We start from the raw sequence: 19,033 nt of genomic DNA, 5'->3' as shown, positions 1-19,033 counted from the left end.
CTGGGGGTATCACAATTGGTATCATAGCACTCCAGATTCAAGTGTCCTTAGGAGTGTCTTACGTTATGTGACTTCCGTATTGCGTCACTTAAAACTTAAAGCCCATATTAGGATTCGTTGTACTCTATTTATGGTTCGTTAGGAGGAGTTGATGTCAATTATAATCCGTGGTTACGGAATGGTTGACACTAGGAGGAGGATTGGGTCCAAGGCGAAAGCGATAAAGACGCAAAGAAGTAAAGATATATTAGGGGCCAACAAGCCTTCTATAACGTGAGGGATCTTTTAACAAATTCCCTTGAAAATAGTTACGCTTCAGATTTTATTCCATAGGAAAATCAATCGGACGAGTGCCAAGAAAACTTGCATCATCAAGAATATCAAGGGTATATTTTCTCTGAGAGGTGACAATTCCTTGTTTGGAGCGCACTATTTCCAATCCAAGAAAATACTTCAAATTGCCAAGATCTTTTATACGAAAATGATAATGAAGAAATTTTTTGAGATCACTTATGGCAGCCTCATCATTCCCTGTGATTTCCATATCATCCATATAAATTCTCATCATTCCTTGTGATTACCATATCGTCCACATGAATTAAGATGACACTAAAAGAATGCCCATATACCCCGAGTAAATAAGGAGTAATCTGACTTAGATTGTCGATAACCTGTACCTTGAAAAGCATTAAAAAATTTAGAGAACCAATTGCATGGCACTTGCTTCAAACCATACAAAGATTTATTTAGTCGACATACCAAGCCCTGTCGACTAAGACCTGGAGGAGGTGCTATATAGACCTTTTCATCAAGATCACCATACAAGAATGCATTTTGAACATCAAATTGATGCAAAGACCAATTGTGGATGGAAGTAATGGCTAACAAACAACGAATTGTAACAAGTTTGGCAACTGAGGCAAAGGTTTCACTATAATTCAAGCCTTCTCGCTAGGTATAGCCCTTGGCAACTAGGCGGGCCTTGTACCATTCAATAGAGCCATTTGAATGATATTTGATCTTGTAAACCCATTTGCTGCCCATGGCTCATTTGCCAGGTGACAATGGTGTAAGGGTCCAAGTATTTTGTTGCTCAAGTGGCAGTAGCTCAAAGTTCAAGGGCTCCCTCTATTTAGGTTCAAGCTCAGTCTATGTATAAGTTATAGGTTTCACAAAACTAGAACTACTATTAATAGAAGAACGATGAGAGGAGGACAAATTAGTATAAGAAATAAAATGGGACAAAGGATAATGAATACCTGGCACCGAAGTAGATGACGACCTAGGTGTTTCAAGTGTGGCTTGTAAGCAATGAAAATCTAAAAGCCAAACATAAGGTTTTTTGATACATGTACTCTTGTGAAGTACTATAGGGGTTTCGGAAAGGAAGGAATGAGCACGTGAAGGTGAGGAAGACATGTGGCTTTCTATTAGGTTTGTGGGACTAGGTTGTGTGATTATAGGTGATATAGGTTGATTGAGGTCATTTGAGTGGTTTTGGATAAAAGGTAAATAGGTGTATGGGCCAAACAAAGGTAAGGGAATGACGTTGGAATCAGACAAATCAAGTTGGGTATGTTGAGGACATTGAAAAAAAGGGAAAATATTTTCATGAAACACGACTGGAGAAAATTGATTTGTTTCTAAGTTACAAACTTGATAAGCTTTTTAACCAAAGGGATAACCCACAAAAATACATTTTCGGGCGGGAGGAGCAAATTTTTGTAAAGGTTTAGGATTTGTCGCATAACACATACAACCAAATACACAAAAGTGGTTGTATATGGATGGTGTGTTAAACAAAACCTCAAAGGGTGATTTTTTAAAAAGTAATGGTGTAGGCAAACGATTAATTATATAGGTGGCTGTTACAAGACTTTCCCCCCAAAAAATGTAATTGAATGTGTGCCTGAAACCTGAGAGCACGACCTACATGTAAAAGATAGTGATGTTTTCTTTCAATAACTCCATTTTGTTGTGGAGTCGAAGTACAAGACTGTTGAAAAATAATACCAAGATCGTTAAATATTTTTTTCATTGCAAAAAATTCACTTCCATTATCAGCACGCAGTTGTTGAACATGACAGTTAAATTGAGTATGCACATAAGAAAAAAAAAAAAAAAAAAAAGAAAAAAAAAAAGGAAAGATTTTAACAAGCCTTGCGTTTCTGATTTAAACTGCATAGGATGAATCTAAGTAAAACGAGAAAAATCATTACAATTACTAGACCCGATATTACCTACCCTGTAAACATTCTAAGTTAGTTCATGCATGAGCTAAGGAAACCACATCTTGAAGCTGCACTTCGTGTTTTATGATACTTGAAAGGTAATCCAAGACAATAATTATTATTGTCATCTCAAAGTGAGTTAAAATTGAAAGATTATTATGATGCAAACTGGGCAGGATGTCCTACAAGTAGGTTAATGACAGGTTATTATATATTCCTTGGGAATTCGCTCATAGGAAAACAAAAAAACAAAAAATTGTAGCTCACTCCTCAGTTGAAGCATAGTGTAGATCCATGGCATCCATCACATGTGAGTTGACATGGTTAAGATATCTTCTTAAGGATTTAACATATTAACATAGATTGTCATCTTATTTGCAAAAATAATCAGTTGGGTCTAATTGTTACTACATATACTCCTTCTACACATCAAATTGCTGATATGTTCACGAAGCTTTTGGGTAATGTCACTTTTCATACACACTTGTGCAAGTTGGGCATTTTGGATATCCATACTCCAACTTGAGGGGGAGTGTTGAAAATTATGCAATCAATTTCCTTGGACACAAAGTCAGCAAAGATACTTGCCCAATTAAGTCCTTGATTCTTGTAAATTGATTTGATTTGAATTGGTGTAGATTGCAAGTTATTTTCTTTCTATGTACAGCTATATCTTCCTTGTATAAATAGTGTCTCCTGGATGTAAAGATTATTATAACAAAATAGAGGAAATCTTCTCCATCTGTTTTCTTCTAGTTTTTCATTTCTCTCCATTTTATTTATTTAAACATTCAATAAACATGTAAACCCTGAAACACCAATTATAACTAGTTTATAATATACTTTAACAAGATAAAAATAGCAATAAAAATAGCAATGAATACTAGATAGGTTTGCAAACTCACCCTCTCTGCATCATAAATCTCATATGATGTAAATACACAACAAATACTCATATATATATATATATATATATATATAGTAATAACATGAAAGAAACAAATGAACTAATACTCATATATATATATAGTAATAACATGAAAGAAACAAATGAACAAAAGGATAGGAATAAAGGAAAATCAATGAAAGTTTCTATATCTGAAAATTCTACTTTAAGTGATATTGATTCTTCTCAGGATGATACTAATAATTTTTCTTATGTCGCTTTTCTTGAAAAAGGTCCTTATGTCGTTACTTTATCTGACTCTGACATTTTAGATAATGAAGACAGTGAAGTTCATGATGAACAAGTGGAAGAGGCTAAAAAGAACGATGAAATATTGAAAAAGATGGTCAAAGAAACCATGGAAGTAAAACAGGAAAGTAATAATAAAGATCTAAAGAAACAGATTGATAAAGGCAAAAGGAAAGCTTTTGAAAGCAATTCTGTCATCACTGAGCTTGAGAAGCAGATTATCATTCTTAAGGATAAGGTAAGTATTGCTAACTCATTGAAGGAATGTCTTGCTTTGAAAAATGATTATCTTGAAATTGAATTGAAATCTGAACAAGATAAACTAAAAGGGTTCAATATGAGTTAAAATAGTTTGAATAAGATAATCAACATGGGAAAGGATGTAAAAGATAAGACTAGGTTAGGATTTATTAGAGGTTCATCTAGTGGTTAAGGTAAAATAATTTTTGTTAAACCTGTTGCTATACCTAAACCATGTTTGTCTGATTCATTGCATTCTGATATGGCTTATATGCCTAAACTGTTGCATTGCACTTTTTGTAGTAAGATTAGACATAAGTATCACTCATGTTTTCAAAGGAAAAAGAAAAAGTCTACGAAAATTCATTCTCATAATATTCAAGCAAATAAAAAGGTATTTAAAAAAAAAAAAGAATTTTGTGCCACCTAAGTTTTCTAAAGCTGTAAATTTGCCTAAGAAAGAGATAAAGAATGAGAGAGAATTTCAGAAAGTAAGAGTAAAAACTGTTTGGATCAAAAAGACTGATTTGATCAATTTTGTGCCTATTGAGTCCTTGGAACTTGATTCCAAAAGGACTTCACCTTCAAACTGAGTCCTATAAAATTCCACTGATCGTGGCTTGTGGTTAAAAGAAAATTTTGTTGCCAATGGATCACTTGTTAGGGTTTGGTTAGGGTTTTAAGTTTATGATCATAATCTTCTTGATATACATGTGAAAATTCTTTTGAAGAATTTATAATTTATTTTTGAATGCAAATTTAGACACATGATAATTTGGATAAAAATAGATTATTGGTTTGTAATCTATACAATGAAAGATGATTTGCATTGATTAGGGGATTTTTAGATTTGAATCTCTTAAGTTCATAAACTTTTGTGCACTAGTCCATCTTTAACAAATTTGGTTGAAAATCTTTTGATCTGTTGATTAGGGTGTATTGTTTACAAAAGCTATAAAGGTTATTGTCTAAAAAAAATAGTGACTTAAAAAAATTGAAAAAATATTCAGCTTGAAAAGAAAGAAAATTTTGAAAGTTACTGAACACTTTGCTAAGGAAAAGGCTACCTATTGAGATTTAATCGAAACCTCCCATTAAACTGTGAATTGAAGCTACAAGTGGTGATAAGTTGAGTTGGGGAATTGCTGACTACTCTTTAGAGTGAAAGCCGCCTTACTTAGAAAAATTACTCAAAACAATTTTATCTTGATACTTTTCGATCAATAAAGTTTAGATAATGATTTGTAAAAATTCAACTGAAGATTGGATTTCACACACACACATGAACTTGATAGATTAATTTTTAAATTTTTCAATAAAATTTGCAAGTTTGATTTCATGTTGTGATTACTTTCTGAGATTTGAAATTATTTAAAAAGTCTGTGGAGTCAAATATTTGTTCTCTGAGATATTTTTAAAATTCTATGAAAGGGTTTTGAATCATGTGTTGATCGGATGATTTTAATGATTGGTGATTTATGTTTTATTTCTAAAAAAAATAAGAAAAAAAATTAAAAATTTTGGAAAATTCAAAAAGATTTTGAGTTTTAGGTTTTAGTTTGTTTTTATTGATGTTTTTAATCACCAATATGTTAGAATATTTTCTGTAAAAAAAAATTGAAATTTTTTTTAAAAAAAAAAAAAAAAAAAATACACAGTCGATTCAAGACTTGGGGGTCTTAAACCGATTCAATGGGAGTGAACTGGTTCAAACAAGTCAATAAGCCAAGCCTAAAGTGATTGCCCATCTTGAACCAGTTCAATAGGGCTAAACTGGTTCAAGTCTTTGTGCATATTACACATTGCCCTTTTTGAACCGGTTTAAGGGCTCAGGATTTCGGGTTTTAAACCTCCTGTGCGCCTCATTTTTGCATAATCTTATCATCTCTTTTGCTCTCTCTTACTCCCTTTTTCACTCCATCAATCATTCATATATATATACATTATACATAATATATATTTTGTCATTCATTCATGAAATACAATTGATCATTACATGATTATCCTGAGATTGAAGACAAAAGTTGAATTTGTGGAGATTGATTATTGGAAAATTGGTTTAAATGGAAGTTTTGGAGCTTGAGATTAAAATCTTAGAGGATTGGTTAAGTTTCTGGGTTTATTGAAGAGATTAAAGCTTCATTGTGTTGTAATCACATACTTGCCTTGTTGTTGATTTTTGTGGAGGATTGAAGATTGAATCAAGCTTTTCTCTATAACACCTTTGGGGTTGCACACTAAGTGTTCAATAAAATTACTGAAAGAGTTTCAAAGCTTCAAAGTAAAAAAAAAAAAAAAAAAAAAAAAAAAAAAAAAAAAAAAAAAAAAAATTGTGAAGAACATGGCTCCTAAACTGTCTAAGGAGGCTAAAGGCAAAGGAATTGAACAACCTAGACCTCCCAAATAATCCCAAACAAGCATAGCCATCCAAATCCTCAAGGTGGTTCATATGTTTCAAGAGATGTTTCAATGAGATATCCGTCTGTTTCTAGCACTGGCAGGATTGAGTTTGACAAGTCACACTTCTACAATGAAGATGCTTAGAAATTGTATCTCTCTATTTACCAGGATGGTCCAATCAAGTCAAAGAGGAATGTCAACCTTTAGAAGCTTCAAGACACAGCTGGATGCAAGCTAGTGAATTACATCAAGTTGTATGATTGGCTTTTCTTCACTAAGCTTGGCAAAAGCTTTTACTGTTCGGATATGATTAGCTATTTCTATGCAAATATCTGTGAGGTCCATGACTTCTACTTCATCATATCTCTGTTTGGAGTTGATTATGTGGTAGACGAGAAGGATATTGAAGCTATCATAAGCCTTTAAGACAGTTGTCAGTTGACTAGACATACTCTACCTTTGACAGTCAAGGGTTCTGATTTTTTCGGACTGTTCCAAAGATATGTGTTCCAAATTCTTCTTTGAATCAAGATAGTATTCCAGCTCGTTTTCTGACAGATGAAACGGCTTTCTTCAACTTGTTTGCTATGGCAAATCTGGGCTACTTCAGAAAGAAAGATAAAATAAATCTTGAGCAAGCACAGGTTCTTTATTTTCTTGCTAATAGTAAGACTATTCTACTTGCATACTCGATTGTGCAGCTTATGATAGCTCATTACAAGAAAAACTCGAAGTATTATTCTCCTTTTCCAATGATTATCATGGAAATCTTAAAGAAAAAGAATGTTCATATTCCTCTACGGGCTTACCATAAGCCTATTATGACTGAATTGGATCCTCGTGCCTTGAATAAGTCAAAGACTGCTAGGGAGAATGCTAGGAAGGCAAGGAGACAAGATCCTGAAATTACTCAGTTATTTCTTCCAAAAGAAAATTTCACAAGAGCGGATGCCAACATCATATATTCTTATCTACTACAGCATCAGACAGCTATGTTTGACATAATGATGGTTGAGATTCGAGATCTCAAACTACAGATGACTCAGATGAGAGGACAATAGTCAGGGTTCCAGATGAGGATGTCTACAGGCCTGCACCTCCAGATCCATCTTTGAGAGCTAAGGATGATGATGACTATTCTGATGAGGATGAGGATGAGGAGGATGAGAAAGATGAGGAGGAAAGTGGTAAAGACTAAAGATGATGATGTTTTCCTGACAAAGTAGTTGAGAAGACAATGATGCTAACTTTTATTTTAATTGTTCATGCATCATGACATCATGTTTCGTTTAGTTGTTTGATAACTTTGTCATTATTTTTGGATATTCTGAGTATTTGCTTTAGTAACTAGTTTGAATTGGATTTATTTATTTCTCTTATTTATCTCTTATGCTTTGACAATTTGTTACAAAAAAGGGGGAGATCACAGTAAGATATTAAGGGGGAGAGATGATATTTCTGGATATATACTTAAGGGGGAATTTTTATAAATTTTTTATTAAACTTCACTGGTAGATGTTGCTTGATAGTGTGCAAGAAATCAGGTTAAGTCGTGTATCTAAAAAGAAAAGAGACCGTGTTTTCGCCTTTGAACAAAAAATGTAATTTACTTTTTTGAATTGGGTAGATTACGAAAATTATTTTTAGGGTTTCGTTACGAAATTGCCAAAGGGGGAGATTATGAGATATTATTTTATTTTTAGCATTTATTATAGATAAAACAAGTCCAAGTCGAGTTGTAATTCAAATTTCTTGTTCTGCAAGTTATCAAGTTTGACAGCGACTACAAAACTGGGAAGTTGTTCAAACTTACCATAATTGAAGATCATTTGAAGCAAAAGGTAAGAACAACATATTAGGAAGGATTCTAAACAGGGTTGGACACATTCTACACTTTCCATATTGTTGAGGGTGAAATCCACGCGGTCCGATACGACACCGTTTTCCTGCAAAGAAGAGAATAGAAGATTGATGAATCTTGATGGCACCGGTGTGGTGCCTGCCAAGAGCTCTCCGACGATCAAATCAGTCACCAGAGGTATAAGAGAAAGGCAGGGATTTAATAATAGTTTTTTGTCGTACCTTTATTGACTGGTAGGATCTCATTCTTATAATCACTCTCCCTCAGTTCGTTTGCGGGATCAAAGGAGATCCGCTTGTGCGAGATCAGAGGAGATCCGTTTGTTGTCAGATTTGTCAGGGATATGATTTATCCCTTTTGACTTCCTCAAATTGTACCAAGATTATAATTACCCTGTTGAACCACATCATCTTTCATTATCCTTGAAAATGAAATATTATCATTCTTATCAAATGAAAATATCATCGTTCGAAAGTCGAAGAGGTCTAGCAGCTAGTCAACACTTAGTTGTCTCTATCGTTAGGTTATGGTAGACTAGGTTTATTTTTCCCTATCAGTTGCCCCCCATTCCCAAGCTCGCTCATCTAGCTTTGGGAATGTGAATTTTTTTTTTTTTTTTACCCTAGTACCCGCGGGTACTGTTCACTTGAACAGGAAACTTTTTTTTTTTCTTTTTGCCCTGGGCATTGTTCCCTCAGGAATAGTGCCCATAGGTTACTGTTCACATGAACAGTAATTTTTTTTTTGGTTCCCCTGGGAACTCTTCCCTTGGGTACTATTCCCTTGAGTAATGTTCCCGTGGGTACTCTGCCTTTGGGTACTCTGCCCTTGGGTAATGTTCCCTTGGGTACTCTGCCCTTGGGTAATGTTCCCTTGGGTAATCTTCCCTTGGGTAATGTTCCCTTGGGCACTCTTTCTAATAGTGGAATTAATATAGATACCAAATCAAGGTTCTATTTTGGAAGGGCGTGGATTCAAACCCATGGTCAATGACTCTTAGTGATGTAAAATTGGGTTTTTCTTTTGAAAATCCAATATACTAGTTATAAATTTTATGGGTTTCAGTTAACCCATTCCTTTGGCAAGGGAATAAATTTTACGAGCTTTACTCAGCTCCTCGTCCCTTTAATAAGGGAATTAATTTTTACGAGCTTCACTCAACTCGTCCCTTTAGTACAGGATATTTATTTACTATCCCTTATAATACAGGGATATTGATTACGAGATTTATTCAGCCTGGGTCCTTTTAGTACAGGACATTTATTTACTATCTCTTATAGTACGGGGATATTGATTACGGGATTCATTCAGCCCGGGTCCTTTTAGTATAGGACATTTATTTACCATTCCTTATAGTACGGGGATATTGATTATGGGATTCATTCAGCCCAGGTCCTTTTAGTACAGGACATTTATTTACTATCCCTTGTAATATGGGAGGTAGTCATCTCATCTCTCTAGTAAATAAAAGAAGCTTTAATTATCACACCCTTCTGTGTAGAAGGAGTAGTCGGCTTCTTGTCCCTTTAATAAGGGAAGAATGTGTTGTTGGCCCTTGGTCCCTTTAATGAGATAAATAGATTATTATGAGCTTAATATTACCACATAGGTAGGTAACTAAAAACGTAATATTTTATTGCATAGAAATTGAGGATCATCCATCTCATTCGTGATGGTGACTTTATTGGAAAATAAAATAACACATGAAATGATGAACTGAGATGCCCCTAGTCTTTATTCTGAATGACTTGATAAGGCTAATTCCAGCTGTCAGACAATTGTTAGTCGGTATACTAATCTGAGTCATCCTCACGGTATGTCATATCGCTTTAGCTGAAAAATGATCTCTTACAGCTGGTATCCTTTTCATCCCTGGTAAGAGGGACTGACCTCTTCTTGTCCTTTCCTTCATTTCCCTTCCGTGTATTCATGGCATCTTCAGCGTTCATGTGTTTCTGCGCTCTGATCAACAAATCTACCATGCTGGTGGGAAGTTTTTTAGATAAGGAGAACACGAATCTAGAGGTTTGGAGTCCTCCTATGAAAGCGGTCAAAGCCACCTTGTCGTCCACCTCTTATATCTGTAACATCTTTGTGTTGAATCAGATGATGTATTCTCGGATCGACTCTCTCTTTTGTTGCTTCACAGTAAGCAGGTAGGTGGCCAGCCTCCTATACCTCTGACCAGCAATGAAGTGGCTCACAAATTGCTTACTCAGTTTTTCAAAGGTGTTGATGGTTCCTGGCTTTAGCTTGTTGAACCAAACTCTTGTTAATCCCTTAAGTGTAGTGGGAAAAGCTTGGCACATGATTTCATCTGGCACAGCGTGTAAATGTATAAGAGCTTGAAAGGTCTCCAGGTAATCGAGGGGATCTTTGGTCCCATCGAAGCTTTCGAACAAGGGCATCCTGAACTTGCTAGGCAGGGGGCATTTCATAACAGCGGGGTTGAATGGCAAGTTGGTCTTCTACACCAGGTTATCTATGGCAGTAAGACCTTTCCCTTTCATAGCCTGCATTACATCTTCCATTTTCGCCTTGAGATCCTGTATCTGTAGGTCAAAATAGGTAGCTTTCTTTGTCTTTTCCTTAACACAAAAGGTTGTGCCTGTTTGAGACTGAGGATTCTGCGGAGGCGGGGAAGGAGGTTCTCTGTGTCAATTTCTGACTTGGCTTTGTTTTGCCTCGAACTTATAAGAAGGATTATTTTCTCGGTCCTCCTCGTGTTGTCCCCCATCATTTAGATTGGGAGGATATGGGTCGGACAATTCTTGTTGAGGTGGTGGTCCCACTAGGATAAGATGTTACAGGATCTCTGCATTTTGTTGGATTAACTGGTCCATACCCTGATTCAAAGTTTGGACCTATAGTTCTAACACTGCAAGTCGTTTCTGGTCATTCGGGATGTCTGGGTGTTCACCCGACCCTTCTCTTTGACTAAATCCCTGCGACGATGTTTCTGTTCCAGTTACCATATTGGACCACAAGTGCATATACCCAACTGAGTAATTAATTTAAGGGAATCGTCGGTATCCACAGACGACGCCAACTATTGAGGGTGAAATCCACGTGGTCCGATACGATACCATTTCCTGCAAAGAAGAGAGTAGAAGATCGATGAATCTTGACAACACCGGTGTGGTGCCTGCTAAGAGCTCTCCGACGATCAAGTCAGTCACCAGAGGTCTAAGAGAAAGGCAAGGATTTAATAATAGTTTTTTGCCATACCTTTATTGACTGGTAGGATCTCATTCTTATAATTGCTCTCCCTCAGTTCGTTTGCGGGATCAGAAGAGATCCGCTTGTGCGAGATCAGAGGAGATCCGTTTGTTGCCAGATTTGTCGGGGATATGATTTATCCCTTTTGACTTCCTCAAATTGTACCAAGGTTATCCTTACCCTGTTGAACAACGTCATCTTTCATTATCCTTGATAATGAAATATTATCATTCTTATCCAATGGAAATATCATCATTCGAAAGTCGAAGAGATCTGGTTGTTAGTTAACACTTAGTTGCCTCTATCGTTAGGTCAAGGTAGGCTAGGTTTATTTTTCCCTGTCACATTTTTTTCAGAAGTTTACGTAGAATGATTTTAGGCTGAATGGACCAAGGAATTCAAGTCTGCCAAACTTGAACCGTTCAACCCCTCTAAACCGGTTCAAGATGTCAAGATTAGCTTCGAAAAGTTTCTGCCAATCTTGAACCGATTCAGCCCCTCTTAACTAGTTCAAGGTGTCCTGATTAGTTTCCAACTTTCAGTTTCCTGTAATACCCCGATAATTTAAACGATTTATTAATTGAAATTAATTGATTTTATTTTATTTTTAAATAATTTATTTTATTTAATTGAGTGCTTAGATTAATTATTTTATTTTAATTAGATTTTATTTTGTGATTATATTTATTGAATTGATGTGTGTGTGTTTGATTATTGATTGAATTATTGGCGTGTTGATTTTATTGGTATGATGTGACTTGGTTGTAATTTCTTGTTTTGTTTACGTGCTTCATTTAATTAGTTATTTTAATTTAATTATTTAATTTATTTAAATTAATTGGATTTGGGCTTAAGGGAAGTTAGACCAAAGGATGTGGTCTTGGGCTTGAAGGAAGCCTTGTTGGGTTAATTAATAAGGCCCATGATTATAAAGATATTTAAATAATTATCTTTGCACAATTATATATATATATATATATATATACATATAATTATATATATATATATATATATATATATTGATATATGTATATACGTATATGATTTAATTAGTTAAGGATTAGTATGGAAGGAAATATACAAATATTTATTATATAATATGTGTGCATATATTTTATATTATTTGATAATTCTTATTTCTTTTATTTGGTAGTCCTATTAGGACAAGGATTTGGATTTTAATGTGTATAAATTATACACATAAGGCTTTAGGGTTAAAGTTTTACACGTTAGAAAATAAGTGAGAGAGAAGAAGAGAAGGTTGACAAGGAGGAGACCGGATCTGAAAAAGAGGACATCGGAATTGGAAGAGACAATCAAAGTTTGAAGCATCAGTTTCATTTCGAAACCTTCAGGCGAGTTTTTTTCTATCTGACTTTTAGAACTCATAAGAATTTCACCTTGAGTATCAAGGCTTTAATTTATTTATTTGTTTAAAAATCATGGTTAGATAGGAATAATTAAAAGCATAAACTAATATGTTTGATTTTTGGATTATTAAATTTTAATTAATATATATATGTGTTGCATATATTTTATTAATCAATTTATAGGGTGATCTATGACCCAAGTGGGTTAATTAGGGTTTCTAGAAGTTGTTAGATTTTTCTAGAATTTTCTGGGATTATTTTGTATTTTCTGATTATTTATTTAGAATTTTTTTGTTAAATATTTATGTAAAATATCTATGCAAAATACATATACTACGTACATAAGAAGCTTCAGTAATTCGACGCATCAATAGTGAATTAATTCGGTGTGGGCATATGCATGGGAAGATGGTGCACACGCCAATCAGGACCATTAGATTAGTATAAGTTTCAGTAGAATGATCTGGTGTTTTGCAGCGTATGTAATTATGGTGCGTATGGGAATTAGAACCGTGGATGGGGTTTGGTCATAGGTAGATTGATCTAGTGTAGTGCAGACCATGGAGAATTAGTGCGCCCACAGATCTGGAGCATTGATGGAGGAGAAATAATCCGGTGCGGTTGAGCTCACAGTAGCAATTGAGCTCAGCTTATTATTTTGCTTATTTTATTACTCGAAATTTAAACAGTCATAACTTAGTCATCTTAAATCCAAATTAAGTCATTCTAGAGCTCAAATTTAAGGATTTTTCGTCCTCTTTCCAATGGTACCAATTTCATTATCAGATTCCCATCATACTATGATATATTTATGTCTTAGTAAGACGGTATCATAAAATTATTTAAACCGAGATGGAGTATTTATGGGAAACTATTTCTGACAATGTTTAATAGTATTTAAATTGTGTAAATATAATTAAATTAATTTATTGTTATAGAAGGAAGTATATATATATATATTGATATAATTATTTATATATATATGTATATATGGTTTAATTGTTTAGGATAAGTATGGAGGAATGTGTACATATATATATATATATATATATATATATATATATATATATAGATATATATGTATATATATGATTTAAATAATCAAAGATTATTATGGATAGTATTATACATATTTATATATTATATAATATATATGTATGAATATATATATCATTTAAGATGATTAATATTATTATTATTATTTGATATATCTGGATGGACTGGTTATTTAATTAGGGATGTGCTTATAATCTGCATGAGATATCTATGTATAAATTAGCTATCGTTGAGTCTACAATTTGTATATGGATGAGCTGTAATAGGCATAAATATATTGCCTAAGTGTTTGTATGAATAAAATACATACACAGGAAGCATAGATGAGTTGTTAGTTTATTAGTATAAATATATATACTTGTAGAGGCATGGTTGAATTGCCAATGTATAAATAAATATACTTGTGGAGGCATGGTTGAATTACCAATGTATAAATAAATATACTTAAAGGAGGTATGGTTGCATTGCCAATATATAAATAAATATATTTATAATGGCATGGTTGATTTACCAAAGTATAATTATATTGCTATGTGTTAAATGATTAAAATATATCATCTATGGTTATTGTATGTATAAGTCAGATTAAGATTAGATATTCTTAAATTAGAATAGTCTAGTACTTACAAGTTAGTGTATTATTTTATACATATTAATAAAATAATACTGGAGGTGACATGAATGATTTGTCAAAGCCTAAATATTGGCTGTGTGATTTAAATACTTAAAATCATTATTGGTTTTGGAATTAAATATAATGTTCTTTTAATTATATTTTATTGTTTAAATTATTACATTGATGTCTATGATGAAATTAAGATTAGAGGAGCTTCTTTAAAATAAAATAAAAAAAAGTATGGATTGAACTAGGTATGATTATTATTTAATCATTGACAATGGTTTTGGAATTAATGCACCTAGGTATAGATGTTATTGTTATACTGTATATAATTTTTTATATATATATATATATATATATATATATATATATATGTATATCATGGTATATTAAGGTTAAAACTTTATTAGGTTTGGTTTTGATCAGAGATGATCTACTTATTGGTTTTCAGAGGTCTGGTAGAGAGAACTTGCTCGTAAGGTTTAACCCACGATTTATTTTTCAGGTTATTAGAAGTTCCTATCTCGAGGTTGAGGATCCGCAGTTGGGAGACTATCGTTCATCTATTCATCTTGTTTACTATTAAGTAGTGATGAGCGCTGAAAAGTGCGTATTTAAACCCCTTAAGCTTAGGTGTTCAAGGACCTTTATCTATCTTATTTTCCCATTTTGTATTGATTTCGTGTTATTTCCACTTTCAGGTACTTATCCCCAAAATAAGCTAACTCAGCCAAATAAGAGCAGAAATGAAGCAATTCTGGGATGAATCAAAGAAAGGAGCATAGTAAAGCAAAAGGAAGCAAATGGTGGAATTTCAGCAACTTCGATCGATCTCAAGAAAAGTTTGATCGATCCAACTTCCATCGATCTCAGCACTTCAAGATAGATTCAAGCCATGATGTCATTTTCAGAGATCATAAAAGTTCGATCGATCCAACATCATTCTCTAATCGATCAAACTTTCTTATCCTTATCCATATGCCGGATCTTATCCTGCTGTACCACCCTACCAACCACTTTTATCCTTTTCCCAAAAACATCTTCAAAATATCTCAGATTTGTTTTTATCCAAAAAGACGCCGCCATTGAGGATCGATCCAACTTTAATTCGATAGATCTCAGCCATGTTCGATCGATCTCACCACAAGTTCGATCGATCGAACTTCCTAAATCCCAAGAAAAATCCAAATTCCAGCTCATTAAAAGTTGTCTCATATCCAATCATTAGAGGATTATTGGTGTACGAGCCCAGCTCATTTGGGGTGATTTTTGACCTACCTATATAAGGAATATGAGCCACTTTTACACATATACACATACTTAGAGAAGATAATACTTAGTGAGGAAGCAAAGGAAAGGAGGAGGCTAGAGACACCATTAGAGACTCTTCATCAACCAAGGAGCAGATTTCTTCCATGGAGCTTGCCCTTGAGGGTTGGAGGACATCATCCATGAGTGGCTAGACATCCTCTTGGGGCTAGAGTTAGCCCTAAGCATGCTTTCTACTTCTTGATATATGTATTTTTGAGGGGATTTGTATTGTGATTCATGTTTTGACACTTTTATATATATAGATCTTGTTTATTCAATGATTTGTATAGTTTAATGCTTCCAATTGATCATTTCATTCTATCCATATGTCTATGTATGCTAGAATAGATGTTCATGTGTTTGTCTCTATTTCTTGTGTTATTAATGCATATCTATGTATATTAATGCTCTAGATTTAGAGATTGTCAAGACATAGTGCTTAATGGCATGTTCTTGTAGTTTATTTGATAGTTCATACTCATTTCTTGATAGATTGTACCTCTCCCTTAGTTTAATTAGTTTAATTTCATGTCATTAGCTTAGTTGTAGTGTAGTTGTTAAATGGGAGGACAATTCATGCTTGTTGTTGATGTTCCATACTTATGAAAGCAAGTAATATATATCTCTAACCTTGTGATGTGTTTGGATTGTGAGCTTAAAGAAATGATTAATGGCTTAATTTGATATGTTGTGCTATCCACCATGTTGCTTAGACAATATATGCTTAATTTGTCATTCATGCTTGTTGCAATAACCACACACACACACTTTGTTGCAATACATGTTTTTCCCCTCATTAATCATCCATTAAGGGTGTAGAAAAGTTATGCTTAGTGGTGATCTCTAAACCCCAAGATCTCTCTCTATCTTTTATTCTCTTTATTGCATTATTGTTTACTTTAGTTTAATTTGCATCTAGTTTAATTCAACCAACCAACCACCATTTTGATCACTCGACCTACTAACCCTAATCTTGATTCCTCAATTTAGTACGACCCTCAATCCCTTAGGACGATCCCTTTTCACTCATACTACATAGTATAGGTGTTAAGCGGTTTTTAAATTTAAATTATGATGCCCACTTGACACTAATTTCCAAACTTAAAGTGTTGTGCATTATTTTGTGCACACCCCCGGAAGTCATCAAGTAGTATTGTTTTTATTGGATAGTAAATTTTGGTTAAGGGGTCTTTGAGTTATGGGATTCCCAAGTTGTAACCATTGGAGAGTTATTAATTGAAATTATTATTTATTAGTTTTTCTTCAGCGTATTATTTATTTTTAATTTTATTTTTTAATCTGTGTTTGTTTAAATTACTTTAATTGTTTTGATATCCCTTAATTTTATGCACGGATTTGATCAACCCGTGTTCTGAAATTAAGGAGTATCACATTTCCAGTTCCAAAATTGTTTCCTGATGAGTGCTGAAAAGTGCGCATTTAAACCCCCTAAGCGAGAGTATTTTTGTCCATTCATCTATCTTTATTTACCCGTTTTAGTACTTATTTGTGTTTTTGTCTATTTCAGGTCAATAAAGTTAAAACGAGGTAAAAATGGTTTCTTAAGGCCTTTTTGGAGTCAAACTAAGTATTAGTGAGAATTTGGAGCAAAATGAGGCTGATTTGGAGCAAAAAGGAGGCTGATGCTGAAAGCTGAAAAGTGAGATCGATCGTGAGATCGATTAAAGAAAAGTGAGATTGATCGAACTCTGATCGATCGAACTTTTCTCTGATCAATCGAACTGTTCGCGAAAGTTATTAAAAAGCAGATCTGAATCTCATTTCGAACTAACTCGGGCTGTGCTTCAAGAAGACGATTCTAGAGCCGATTTCTCACATATTTGGGCTCTCAAAGCCTTGTATATAAGAGAGATTGAACCATTTTTGTTGAGAGATTCATATTTTAGATTGTAATTTCTATAGTTTCATTAGTTTTTCTCTCTAGAAAGTTAGAGATTAGGGTTAGAAGAGAAGAGGGAAGTGAAGGCACATCTCAAGAACACATCTCTAGATCCATTCACTCTCTCTCTCTCTAGAGCTTCAAAGAAGAAGAAGATAGAGCCACATTTGGAGCTTGCCCTTGAGGGTTTCATGACCACATCTACCTCCTCTATGATTGGCTAGATCTATACTTAGGGTTTGAATGAGCCCTAAGTCTTTTGTAATCTAAACCCTCGTATTTCTATTTTTGGGGATTTATATATATTGTTGTGATTAGTGTTCTAGCCTTGTGAATTTAATGAATCTTGGTATATTTCTATGATTTCTATGGTTTAATTCTTCCTATTAATTCTCTAGTTTATTTACATGTCTATGTGTGATTAAATTAGGAATTATTTCTTACATGTTTTATATGGATTAATTCTTTCTATTGATTCTCAATTTGATTACATATTGTCCTATGTGTGATTATTTGGGAATTAATCTCTACACTAGATTATCTATGTTGGTTGCATGTCTATGTGTGATTAATTAAGGATTTAGTGATGGCTAAGCATGGATTTTCATTGAATGGGTTTGTAGATTAATTTGATGGATTATTCTTATGCTTGATGGGTTGTTCTACAATTTAATTCATGCTTGTAGAAAGGTAGATAATCTATACTTGATTTGATATTCCATGGCTTATTATTGCAAATTCCATGATTCTCTAGAGTGGTGTGTGCTACAATTGTTAGTAGTTTGATGTGTCATGCTTAGATTTGATGGGTTGTTCTACACTTAGTTTATTTGTTGGTTAGGTAGACAATTCATACATGAATTTGATGGTCCATGCTTAATATTGCAATTGGTAGTAGCATTTTGTTCACAACAATGTACTCCCCATTAATGGAAAGCAAGTGGTTAATTACATGAGCTTAGTGGTGATTCCAACACCCTAAGACCTCTCTTCATATCTCTTAAATCCCTATCTCTCACTAGTTTATTTTAATTGCATTTTAATTTCCTTGCATCTTAGTTTAATCAATCAATCTCTATCTTTTGCAATCAACTGACACATTAGAGTTGAAGTTAAATTCCAACACGTATAATCTCTGTGGACGATCCCTACTCGCTATACTTCATTAGTTGTAGTAGTGGTTTTATAAATGTAAATTTGACTAGAAAGGCTTCCGAAACCACATTCATATTTTGACCTTGTGAAGCGACCTCTCACATTAAAAAGTCCGTTTTCTAAACGCATTGGAAAGGGGCTAGTCAAATTTTGGCGCCGTTGCCGGGGATTAACGGTTTTGTTGGAATTAAACTAGACAATAGTGTTCATTTGATTGCTTCTATTTTTATTTTATTTTCTATTGTATATTCATTTCTCATTCTTGATATTATTTGTCAATTAGGTACTTGACTACAAGAAAGGCAAACTTTGGAACTTGAAGCAATCATTGGAGCTTAAAGCTAACATTAAAATTTGAAGTGCTTAAGGACCTTTGTGAGCAATTCTTGGAACTCTTGTATTTTAATTGTGCACTTCTTTGCATGCTTGTGATAGCCCTTGTTGAGGCTCATTATATTGCTTTATTTTAAGTCCAA

At 33.8% G+C, this 19,033-nt stretch overlaps 2 long non-coding RNA genes across 2 annotated transcripts; both read left to right on the top strand.

The window, feature by feature from the left end:
* Window positions 1-3,559: 3,559 nt before the first annotated feature.
* LOC132295257 (uncharacterized) lies at window positions 3,560-17,174 on the top strand. Its single transcript, XR_009478399.1, has 2 exons — window positions 3,560-3,664; window positions 17,031-17,174. It is a non-coding gene; the product is annotated as an uncharacterized LOC132295257 (long non-coding RNA).
* Window positions 14,571-15,780, top strand: LOC132295251 (uncharacterized). Its single transcript, XR_009478394.1, has 2 exons — window positions 14,571-14,797; window positions 14,893-15,780. It is a non-coding gene; the product is annotated as an uncharacterized LOC132295251 (long non-coding RNA).
* Window positions 17,175-19,033: the final 1,859 nt, after the last annotated feature.

The sequence above is a fragment of the Cornus florida genome, unplaced genomic scaffold (genome assembly GCF_030987335.1).
Source record: "Cornus florida cultivar Cherokee Brave unplaced genomic scaffold, ASM3098733v1 CherokeeBrave_3.0.0_Hap2_Chr01, whole genome shotgun sequence".
NCBI lineage: Eukaryota > Viridiplantae > Streptophyta > Magnoliopsida > Cornales > Cornaceae > Cornus > Cornus florida.
This window is presented reverse-complemented; position numbering and strand designations above follow the sequence as displayed.